Genomic DNA, 13,066 nt, shown 5'->3' with positions numbered 1-13,066 from the left:
ACCATCCGTAACGAGATCTGGCGCCCTCTTCTGGAGTGTCTGAAGACAGCTACAGTGTACTTACATATAATAAATAAATAAATCTTTAAAAAAAAAAAAAAGATTACATCAGCAAATCAGGGCTTGCCTACAGGAAAAACCAACTGGGAAAGTTGAGGCAGTCAACTAGAGTTTTTGGGAGTTCTCTTCAAGGCTGAACTCCCAACAGGTGAGCTCCTGTCAGGGGATAAGTAACTAAGTCCTTTGATTTTGAAAAGATACCATGATTTATCTCTCAGCTATGCTTAAGGACACAGGATTTTACTTTACCAATTTATTCTCCTGTTCTCTAGGACATGATATTTTCATTCTTAGGCTATTTTGCAATCATTGTCACAGAGTTGGGGGTAGGAGGTGGAAAGGGAGGGTGGGCAGACCAACCCCAGACAAGAAACCTTGGAGGACACATTGATTTAAGCATGCTTGGGCCTGAAAGGAGGGGTTACCCCACAGAAGAGAAAGCCAATCAAAGGTCATTTTCGGTGAATATTTGTATCACACTTCATAGGAATCAATGGAAATCTTCTCCCATGTGAAACTTCACTTAATCCAAGGACTTTGGGTGATGAAGAGCACAATAAAATGAAGGATGTTGTCTCCTCTCAGGCTGCTAACAACCATTTCCTTTGCATTTTCTTGCATACAATGAGTTGCCCTGAGGAAGGCAGATGTGTGTAGAAAAGAAAAAAACTTCAAAACAGACTACTACAAAGTAGTCTGTTCTAGTGCTCTTGGATGGAGTGAGATAAGAACCACTCTCAGTCTGACTCCAAGTGATATAGATGCTGGATGCCTTCCTCACGCCAGATGCACGCAGTCCTGTGTGTTCTAGGGGCTTGTGACTCAGTGGCTATTCTGAGCTCAGAAAAGATGGCAGGTTTGTTTTTACAGGACTTTTGTAATAATAACACATCACAACATGGATGCCTGAATCCCCTGAGAGACATTTACTGGTAAGTGAGCTACTAATCAGACTTTCCAGGAAGTTCTGCTTTCCCTGCATGTTAACATCACTCACTAGTCACCGGGTACTTGAGAGTCCCAATGGCTCCCAGCCCCAGATCTTCAGTGTAATGTTAGGTTATGTGATTCTGCCCAGCCTTGTATGAACATTACTCTGTCCCAGGAATCTTGCTTCACCCTTCATTCTACCTCAATTTCTCCAAAGCACATGAGAGAACATGAGTTTTCTGATGACAGGGTAATGGAATCCACTGTGGTGATGCTCACTGCTTACCTTCCAAAACTGCTCACCCACCCCACTGCAAAAAACCCACATCCACCAAAAGAAAGGCTACCTCAACCCTCAATAGACTAGGTCCACTGCAAAGGTACTCATGTGGCTTAATATCAGTGGTGATTTCTCCTACTGGCATTTATGTGTTGTCCCAATGGCTTCTAGAGGGCTAACCCAAAGGTATTTTTGTCCTTTTGCTTGAGACCGTCTCACTGTATAGCACAAGCTGGCTAACCTTGAATTCACAGAAAACTGACATCCTTTCCCCCCAACTGCTGGTATTAAAGGCATATACCACCACACACTAAGGTATTTTGTCTTATAAGCACTTGGGAGTCAAATTTAGGAAAAGCTATGTTGTATGATAGAATGAGAATTTATAGCAGTGGGAGTTGAGCATCCTGAAAGGGGGAGCTGAGAAAATAGGAAGATGGAAGTATTTGTCTTCCAAGAGGAAACAACATGCTATACCACTCTCAACTTTAAATAATAAAATTATTGGCAAATGAATGGTGCAGGTGAATTTCTTTGGGAAAAGGGGGGATTAAATCATACTGATATGGAACTGGAGGGCCCCAAAGTGAAAGGAATCTAATAAGAGCACAAATGTCCCTTGATCCATAGGTTTCTGGAGCTGTACTGTTTAGTTTCAAAGAGAGTTGTTTTTAATATGTCTCTTTCTTCAAAGAGAGTTGTTTTTAATATGTCTCTTCCTTCTTTAACATGTGTGCAGACAATCATGATCATATTCCTCTACTCCTTCTGCCTACTCTCATGTCCTCTTCCTTTTGTTAATAACCTATGTAACAGGCCCCAGACCTCAGCACAACTGATGCTATGATGGGAGTCACATTCAGGCAGCAATACCTATCAAAACTAGAATGAAGACTTGATCTATCAAAGTCTATAGTTCTGGGAAAGCCCCTAAATGTACTAATCTTGCTTTTTGGCTTCTGTAGTTCCACTTATACCTATCTATTCTTGCTAACTGAATTATGTCACCCCAGGATGTGTGTAGTTTTGTGGGGAGGGGGGGTTGTTGTTGTTGTTGTTTTGTTGTTGTTTGTTTGTTTGTTTTTTAAAGCTCACCCTGAGGAAGGCTTGTGACTTCGCTGAGGTCCTGAACACCCAGTGTAGTCAATGGCTGCCTAATAAAGGCTTAAATCTGTGCCTGAGCAGTCTTTTCTGGTGGATACCTCACATTTCTGGAGATTCCAGCAAGATTCCTAGAGACCAGACCTCAAGATATTAGGGACCTCCAGAACCCCTTGGAGCAGGTAAGAGCACAATGGTCAAGCATCTCCTGGGAGGAGCACTCCAGAGATATTCCATGGCTCTAGGACTCCCTCTGATTAATTAATTTCTAAATAATACTTTATAGTATGTATTTTGGAGTCAAGCTGTGGATGTGAGTCTCTGCTTCCTCCCTCTCAGCATGTCCAAATGCTCTGCACACTGAGCTAAAAGGATGATGTGGAGTCCAGAGCAGGTAGGGTCCTACAGAATCTGGGTCTATCTGGGAGTTAGAGCCAGGGGAGAGGAAGGGGGAGAAGGCCTTCTCTGATCATCTTCAACGAAACAGCTCTCTGAGATGATCTTAGATTGTGCTTTATTCGGGGTGGGTTTGAATGAATACACTTTGGAGTGAACCAGGGGTACATATGGACCTTGAAGAGTAGAAAGGAGTTTTCAGGGTAAATGCTAATCATTGGCTAGAGTTTTAAAGTTCTGTGAATCCCTTGTTTGCATAGAGAGGCATTCCAGGAATCTCAGGTGCTTGCTGGACAGGTTCTTATCTGGACCTGAACCTGTAATCTCACCAAGTCTACATGACATTCTGCAGGTAGAGGGTATAGGGGTTTCAGGCTCCTCAGACAAGGTCAGAAAAGGGGAAGCCCTGCTGGTTAAGGAAATCTCTCATTTTATACAGAGCTCAGGATATCTGGACAATGGTAGAATTTGACCTTAATTAGCAGGGCCCAACAACACCTCAAAGGAATCTGACACCTCCAGCCCAACAGGGAACAAAATGAAAAGTCAGCTGGTCTGGTACTTCCAGAGGTAACTCTGGTTATGGTGCCTTCTGTGTAGGACACAAAGGAGAGGCAGGTGGTAACCACTGATCCAGTGTCCAGGATCCATGTGAGATGGCACTGGATTCCCCTGGTTTGTTCAGATGCATGAATGTGTGGTGGCCATCCCTAGTTGTATTTACTATGAGTGTGTTACAGGAAATATTTTTAAATGTAACTGGCATGTTCCTGCTCTTGTGCCTCCAACTCTCTGCCCCACCAGTCTGGCAGGCTATGTACTGGCGGGCAATGGCTGACCTGTTTTTAATCTCATGGAGACTCTGACTTGGAACTCCACAATCTCTCCACTCAGCTCACTAGGTTCCCACTGGCAGGTTGTTACCATGACAGCAATGTGCTTCAAATCCCCCACAGCCTTTATGGTGCACCTCAGGCAAACCCACACTTTGCTGCTGTACCTTTCTCTCTTGAACCCAGACTAGCCACCCAATGAAGGAAAACAGAACACAAACTTAGTTCAGAAATGATGGTAACACAATCACTTTGTGCAACAACAAAACTCTAATCTTTTAACTTTATTAAATCTAAATCATACAGTGGCAAATCCTGATGGATCCACAACTGAAATCATGAGACACTTGTAGCTACATCTTGTCCTATCACTAACCCCTCCAAGAAAGGACCTCTCTCCTGCTTCCTCTCTTCCTCCATCCAACCCAGAAGTACTGCTTACTGTCATGGTGAATTCCTTTATAGATTAGAGGATTGGTTCACAAGAACAGCACCAGACCCATCCATAACACTTCCCCATTTCTGTTCTAATAAAAAAAGAAAACCTTTCTCTAAAATATAAATAGAGCACAACTATTACCATTTTGTAGTTTATAAACTATAAGACAGACCTAACACCCAGCCCATCATTTGTGTCGCTAAGATAGAACATTGTCATCTATCCTAAATTTAAAAACTTATGATTCTACCTTGACTTATATCCTAGCTTTATATAGTGTGCCATCTGAAAACCATCCTCTCAAATCTATTCCCTCAAAGCAAATAGCCTGGGTTGGCTATGAGACTATAAGTAGTTTTTCAACCCTGTCAGAAGTTTAAGAACAACTATTATTAACTGAAAAGATATAGGAAGCCTAACACAGCTTCCAGGACTAAGACAAATTGTAGAGGCAGCTGCCTAGCTATACAGTACCAGTATAAGTCAGTAAGTTGGACCATCCATCTGGTTTCACCCTTCTGGCCCAGGATCATCAGACAGACCTAGACAGACCTAGAGAAACAGGAAATTAAGGACTAGCCTATACTGTCTCAGCAGAACTAAGCTATCCTAACCTGTACATTTTGTCCTTTTTCTGTAAACTACAGGTCTGGGTCAATTTTCTGCCCGATGGCAACCTAGCCACAAAATTACAGGCTCACCTGGACATGCAATGTTCTGTTGCTTCTTTGAATCCATGAATGGGAAGCTGTTAGGAGCAGACTTGTCTCAAAAAGTGAATAGATTAACATTAAATGTTACATATATTCTGTGGATCTCTGACATTGTTAAAAAACAATATATATATATATATATATATATATATATATATATATTGTTTTTATATAGGTTATATATAAAGTAAAATAACCTATATAAAGTAATCTGGACTGTGCTCCATTAACTTCTCTCAGCTATTTCTTTTTTTTCTGGAATAAGATTTTTTATTATATATTTTCTTCATTTACATGTCAAATGCTATCCCCAAAGCCCCCTATACCCTCCCCCCACCCTACTCACCAACCCACCCACTCCTGCTTTCTGGCCCTGGCATTCCCCTGTACTGGGGCATATGATCTTCACAAGGCCTCTCTTCCCATTGATGGCTGACTGGGCCATCTTCTGCTACATATGCAGCTAGAGACACCACTCTGGGGGTACTGGTTAGTTCATATTGTTGTTCCTCCTATATGGTTGCAGACCCCTTCAGCTCCTTGGGCATTTTCTCTAGCTCCTTCATTAGGGCCCTGTGTTCCATCCAATAGATGACTGTGAGCATCCACTTCTGTATTTGCCAAGCATTGGCATAGCCTCACAAGAGAGAGCTATGTCAGGGTCCTGTCAGCAAAATCTTTCTGGCATATGCAATAGTGTCTGGGTTTGGTGGTTGTATATGGGATGGATCCCACGGTGGGGCAATCTCTGGATGGTTTTTCCTTCCGTCTCAGCTCCAAACTTTGTCTCTGTAACTCCTTCCATGGGTATTTTGTTCCCCCTTCAAGAAGGAGCAAAGTATCCACACTTTGGTCTTTCTTCTTCTTGGGTTTCATGTGTTTTGCAAATTGTATCTTGGATATTCTAAGTTTCTGGGCTAATATCCGCTTATCAGTGAGTGCATATCATGTTTGTTCTTTTGTGATTGGGTCACCTCACTCAGGATAATATCTGCCAGATGCATCCATTTGCCTAAGAATTTCATGAATTCATTGTTTTTAAATGCTGAGAGAACTCCTAAACCTGATAAACAGCTGCAGTGCAGTAGCTGGATATAAAATTAACTCAAATCAGTGGCCTTTCTCTATACAAAAGATAAACAGGCTGAAAAAGAAATTAGGGAAACAACACCCTTCAAAATAGTCACAAATAATATAAAATACCTCGGTGTGACTCTAACTAAGGAAGTGAAAGATCTGTATGATAAGAACATCAAGTCAGCCGGGAGTGGTGGCGCACGACTTTAATCCCAGCACTTGGGAGGCAGAGGCAGGCAGATTTCTGAGTTCGAGGCCAGCCTGGTCTACACAGTGAGTTCCAAGACAGCCAGGGCTGTACAGAGAAACCCTGCCTCGAAAAACAAAAACAAAAACTAACAAACAAAAAGAACATCAAGTCTCTGAAGAAAGAAAATGAAGCTCTCAGCTATTTCTAATTAAAATATCTGAAAACACCCTAACAATAAACTCAGACCCATTAATTTGCTATTTGGCCCTTAACCCACAGGATTAATTATCTCAGATCAGTTTATAATAACAGTTATAAAAGGACTGGGTCTAAGCCCTGTACTTTTAAATTTTTTGTATAGATAGAAGGAATTGTAGCCGGGCGTGGTGGCACACGCCTTTAATCCCAGCACTTGGGAGGCAGAGGCAGGTGGATTTCTGAGTTCGAGACCAGCCTGGTCTACAAAGTGAGTTCCAGGACAGCCAGGGCTATACAGAGAAACCCTGTCTCGAAAAACCAAAAAAAAAAAAAAAGAAGGAATTGAAACATAGAAAGTAGGCTCTGGGGTCCTCTGCTGTGGGGAATGAAGGCTTCTCTGAGTCAGAGAGCTGTAGAATGGAAGTTGCCTACTTCTTGGGGGCAGAGATTAATTGAACTGTTAATTTATAAAATTAGGATTATTTGGTTTTAGGATAGATTTATATACAGATTATGTCTAAATTACATGGGGGAATATCACCTGGGTTTGGAACTAGAATAGGGAAAGTTAGTCACTGACTTCAAGTAAAGAGATCGGTGAACAGGTATTAATAAAATAAATATCTGTGGCTCCAGGCAGAGAGTTGAACAGATAGATGGTATAACAGGATGGCTGCTCTAGGCAGAGAGCTTAACAAGTAAAAACTACCTGCTTCCTATAGGCAGATATTAGTGAAAGTTTGAATTAATTGCTTTAAAGATGGTATAAAGATATACTGCTCTAATACATCTTACATGGTACTCAAATTCTGTCTAATGTGGGCTCCACGGGAATTCTGGGCTATTATCCTGCATGGCAAAGTAGAAAAGGCCTAAAAATGGGCACATACAGTATTTTAGTTTACTTCACTTGTTTTGAATTATTTTAACTTTCAAAACCGGTGTGATGTTGAGTTTTATGATTATATTATTCCTCTTGGAAAGAGGTCAAAATAAAGGTTTTTCTGGTTACTGACTCAAGGATCTGCTGATTTGTGAGAAAGATTTTGTCTTTGCATTTTTAGAAAAGGTGATTAGTGTCTGTACACCTTCCAGAGTAACGTGGATCAGATATGACAGAGGGAGACCCCCTGAAAAACTAGATTCTAGAGAATCAAACAAAAGGTTATCTTGAGGATACTAAAATTTTGTTTTGAGATTTGTATATTACAGAATATACAGCTTTGGTGAGATCCATCATCAGACATGCTGAACTGACTTGTTTGAACTTGTACTGTCTTGGACTTTCAGCTGGATCCAGTCAGGACACAGATACCAAAGAGTAATACAATCATTGGTGTGGACTTCTTAAAGCCAACCAGCTTCCCCATTTTCCCTACCCTCCCCCCTCTTCAAAATATCTCAATGCCCATATTCAGCTTGAAGAAGTTATAAAGAGTTGTCATCCCAGTACCCTGGGCTTTGGGGCTGTAAGTAGTTACTATAGCTTGTCTTTCTAGGGAATGTAGAAATGGTCATAATTGGAAGAGGGAGAAATAGCTAGAATTGATTGCATAGCCATAATATCATTTGGTAGAAATCTTTATAATTGTTACTAAGTTGAAGTCATAGTTTCTTAGTTTGGTACAGAATTTATTTTGATGCAAAATCAAGGTTTTCATTGGTATAAATTTCTTCTCTTGATACACAAATTTTAAAGTACAGGGCTCAGGCCCAGTCCTTCTATAACTATTATTATAAACTGATCTGAGATGATTAAACCTGTGAGTTAATAGCCAAATTCATGGCTCTGGGTTTATTGTTAGGGTGTTTTGAAGATATTTAATTAGAAATAGCTGAGAGTACTTAACAGAGAACAGTCCAGATTACTTTACATAGATAGCTGGTTTTCAAAAATCTCAGAAATCCACAGAATGTGACATTTAGTGTTATTTATTTGCTTGTTGTTGAGACAAGTCTGCTCCTGACATCATTCCCTTTCTTGGATTCAAAGAAGAAATTGAGCATCAGTAGAGTTTCTCCAGTTGTGATGAGAAAGCCACTAGACAAGAATTGCTTCATTTCATCTACAGATAAAATACTGTCCAGAAAAAGGGCACACTATGTAGAATAGCCGACTGATAATCTCTGCCAAGACAGGGTAATCAGCTCTTCAAAATTCTGCATTACAAGGTCTGTCAGATGATACTGGTCCCAAAGGCTGAAGACTGACACTCCAGTGTTTCAAAGTATAGGAACTGTCCAGGTGATCAGCACTCTCTATAAATTGGCTAAGTTTTGGAAGCTATATTTTTTGCTTCTCATATTTTCAGGTAATATTAGTTGTTCTTAGATTTCTGATAGGTTGAAGACTGGTAGTCTCATAGCCAACCCAAGCTGTTTAGCATTGAGAAAGATGATATAGATTTAAGGGGATTGTTTTCAGATGGCTTACAATATAAATCCAGGACATGAGTCAGGTGTAGAATGATAAGTCTTTTAATTTAAGATTGATGACTATGTTCTATCTTAACACCAAAATTGATGGACTGGGTGTTAGGTTTATCTATACCTTATAAATTATAAAATGGTAAATGCTGTGCTCTATATTGAGAGAAAGGTTTTGATTTTTTATTAGAACAGAAAGGGGGAAGTGTTGTGAATGGCTTTGTGCTGCTTATATTTTTATATTAATCCTGCTCTCCCAGGAGAAGCTGTCTGGAATGAGGAATGAGTCACATACTCAGGTGGCTTCTTGTGAACCAATCCACTAATGAATAAAGGAGCCAGTCACTGAGCAAGTAGGCAGGACTCCTGGGTTGGATAGAAGAAGAAAGAAAGCAGGAGAGTGTTAGGTCCTTTTGGAATGGGGGCAGCATATGGGTAAGATGTAGCTGCTAGAGTTTCCCGGTATCATGGCAGATCCGCAAGGATTCGCTACTGGAGGAATCAAATCTTAATAAGGCTTACAAAATTAGGTTTTAGTTATTGCGCCCAGTGACTGAGTTACCATTGTTTCTGAACTAAGTTTGTGTTGTGTTTTCCTTCACGTGGTGGTTCATCTGTGTTCAAGAGAAAAAGGTACGGTAGCAAAGCATGGGTTTGCCAGATGTGCACCACAAAGGCTGTTGGGGATTTGAAGCACAGGGTTGTCATGGTAACAACCTGCCAGTAGGAACCTAGTGAGCTGAGTGGAGAGATCATGGAGTTCTGAGTCAGAATCTCCATGAGATAAAAACAGATTGGCCACTGTCCACCAGTACATGGCTGGCCAGGCCCCTAGGGCAGAGAGTCTGAGGCACAAGAGTGGGAACATGCCAGTTACTTTTTTAATATTTCCCGCAACATTTGTGTTTCTGTCAGTTGTGTTGGTTGGACAAACAGATTTAAAATGGTAGGAGGAATGAGTCTTACTGGGACTTCACTCCATCTGCCCTGAGATGTCACAGGATTTCCTCCAGGCTCATTGGTCATGGCCCAACTCCAAGGCAGTATGGAAGATGATGACTGGGAGACTGGCCACCCCAACCAGTTTCCCTTTGTTGACCAATGGCCGTTTTATCTGGAGAAAGAGCTGTGCCCCTTGTTGGAGACTCAAATCCTTTTGGCTTGGCCAGGTCAACCACAAAATCCCAAACTTCCCCAATAATGGAAATTGTCCTTCCTCGTCCTGCTCCTGGCTCTGATGGCTTCACTACCCACACACTCCTGATTCCACTATCTGTGTGGAGATGGTGAGGGGCTGAGCCTCTCATCCAGGATTCTCTACCATCTATTATGTGCTTGCAAGCAAAGTGCACACAGTGAAGAGGACATAGATCTCTGAGCCATTATAAACAGCTAGTAATATCAAGGGAAGGAGGAAGTAGTTGTACATGCTGTCTAAAGAAAAAAAAGTTTCACTCCTTCCTCTTTCATGGTTTATGTCAACCTTTCAGTCGGTGAATTGTGCCACTGTAAAACTCAGAACACACCACTCCCCAAAATGAAAAGAAATACCTCCTCAGGCTAGGCAAGGGGTGGAGGTGGGGATGATTGCGGCCTGACAGCGTAGCCCAGATAAAGTGGATTTTCTCTCCTAAGTGATCTGACTGGAACCCCAACACTAACAAAGGTAAGGAGAGTCTGGACAGCTTCGCCGGGCCCTTTTAGGATTAAAGCTGCTAGAAAATACTCCCTTTGTTATGCAGTCATCCCCAGATATTAGAAAAGAAACTTCAAAATTTAAAAGGATTGAGAGTAAGACTCTGTCTTACCTACGGGGATTGCTCGAGAAATTTACAGTAACTGACTCTGTAGAAGAAATGTAAAGCAGAAGATAAAAGATTCCAGAGGGGAAGCTAGAGACACCAGCAAAAGAAAAGGGAAGAGCTCCCCATACTGTGTAAGTGATCTCATAGGGAGTCTGCCCAGGCACCAGGACCCTGGAAGAAGCTGATGGCCTATCTGTCCAAAAGATCTTGTTCCTGCCAGTTGACTGACTTGTTTGTGGGCAGTTGCCACTACAGCCATACTAGATTTTTAAATAAATAAATAAATAAATAAATAAATAAATAAATAAATAAATAATAAATCTGACAAACTTACTTTGGTCCAGGAACTGTTCCTAACTACCTATACTCTGTAGTGGCCCTACTGAGGGGAACTCAAGAGAGGTGAATATACACCCTCAAATCAGGCCCTTCTCCTGAACTTGCCCAGTATCCAAATCTGTAAAACTTCAGCCTGATGATGATGATAACCCAGTAGAACCACTCCAAGACAGCAGCCAAATTAGGTTCATCGTACTCAACCAACCAGACATGTGGCACAACAGGTATGATTTCATGATGTTGCAGTGGCTATAAACATGGTTTCCCAGCACTGACCTGAAGTGGAAACTTAAGGGTTTTTGGAAAGTCAGTTATGCTGGATGGTGTTTTGCTAAAGCAGACACATGAAAGAACATTTTGCTGAAGCAGACACAGGTGAAAGGATGTTCAGCTAAAGCAAAAGGATGCATGATGAAGGATTTTTGCTAACAACATGCATGTATTCATCCACCTTACTTTGTGTAGTTGAGCTCCATTTGTCGGGACTCCATAGAGAGTCCCAAAAAACTTCTGGTGGTGTGATGCATCTTCTTGCTGCTTCTGCAGACTAGGGCTGATTGGCAGAATGATGTCAGCTGAAACAGACTCACATGCTGAGGCAAGACCCATTCTGAGACAAGACCAGTGGAGGACACATGATGTTTGGGGGGAATATAAATAGAACTCTAGGGACAGTGACAGGATTGAGCTTAGCTTGCTTACATAGCTAAATGCCTATTGGTCTCATGTCTTCACTGATCTTCACTTTGCTGAAAGAGGCACAGCCAAGAACTTTTTCCAGCATTCCAATTGGCCCTTGTCCCTCCTGCTGAGGCGTGGTGTCTCTGCTAGGTAGTGACACTGCTGCTGATTCATGTTTACTATCCTGACTCTAGTGAACTAGACTGCTGGTGTATCTGTGAAGTGTTTGCATATGGATCAAGCTGCCACTGCTAACCTGTGAACTGAACTGCAAATTTCCTGACAACACAACTGGGATTTGCTCCAAATAACTATTTCTAAATAGGCCCACTTCCCTCATATTCTTTCTTTTCTACTACTTCTGGTGAGTGGTAGGCTAGAAGGGAGATTAAAGCTCTTAAGAACCATCACTAAAAATAGGTGTTGAAAAAAATTAAAGTTACAGTGACTTGTGAGGAGAACCCCCTCACAGGTCCATTTTCTGGCTCCTCTGGCTCTAGACAGAGGAGCTCACAGCTCACCTCTTCCAAGTAGACACTCAAATGCAGAAGATACTTGTAGCCACTGTGAAAGATGGACTCCAACAGCTTCAGTTCCAGCTCCAGTGATGTTATCCCTGGGACCACAGCTGATGCATGATCTGCTCTTCTACTCTGTGGCTGGTAGTCTGAGCCTTCAGCCTCTGCTCTGTGCTCTGCTGTCATCAAAGTCCATGCCTCCTAAAAGTACAAAACAACCCATCAGACCTGAAGAAGTACTATAAGGGAGCAGGTTTGTTCAAAATAAAGCCAGATATTCCAGGAACCACGGATGTCATCTTGCACAGGACGGTATGAGTCCAGACTCTTGGCAGAGAGTGTTCATCACAAAGATCCAGTACTTTGGTGAGAGTGTGGCAAAGCTATATATATGTATATCTATGTACACAGTCAGTATGTATTTGCAGTAGCACATATCCATGGGACCATCCTCTATAGGGATGGCCTCTGCAGAACTTGATTAACATTCCTAAACCTGAAGTATTCAGAGCCCAACCTATACACAAAGAAAAAAAGTGGGCAAAAAGTAAAGATGCCAACCAGAAGCCAAATGGTGTTGGTTCTTGCCATACAAGAGGCTGTACTTACTTCCATTATCAGAAGACAGATGGTCACCAAACTCCACCAAGCCATCCTCTGAGGGCAACCAAAACTGCTGAGTTACTCAGATCCAGATAGAAAAGATTTTTTAAAAATCCCAGATTTCAGTTGCCGATCTCCCTAGGATCTCACTGGTGCCCAGCCTTCACATCCATTTTTTCCTAAATCTTGCAAAGTTCCTAAAAGTTGATTGGAAACTAAACTGTGCCTACACACGATAAAACTCAAGACATACAAATTAAATATATGCTTGACTGGTAAAAATTGTGCTCTCCAAAGGGCCAGATACACCCCATGTCTAGAAGCTCATAAAACAAAAATTAACCATTCCCTCCTCCAGTCCTTACAGGCCCTGCAACAGACCGAATGTTTGCCTGTCTGAGCCTGCCTACTGTTCCAGCCTGGAGACCTTCTGTAGGTAAAGAGGATTCTAACAGAGAGGCTAGAACCAACATGAA

Source organism: Mus caroli, unplaced genomic scaffold (assembly GCF_978045245.1).
Source record: "Mus caroli unplaced genomic scaffold, Mus_caroli_1 scaffold_12, whole genome shotgun sequence".
Taxonomy (NCBI): Eukaryota; Metazoa; Chordata; class Mammalia; order Rodentia; family Muridae; genus Mus; species Mus caroli.
The sequence above is the reverse complement of the archived record's forward strand: the minus strand, read 5'-3'. Positions refer to the sequence as shown.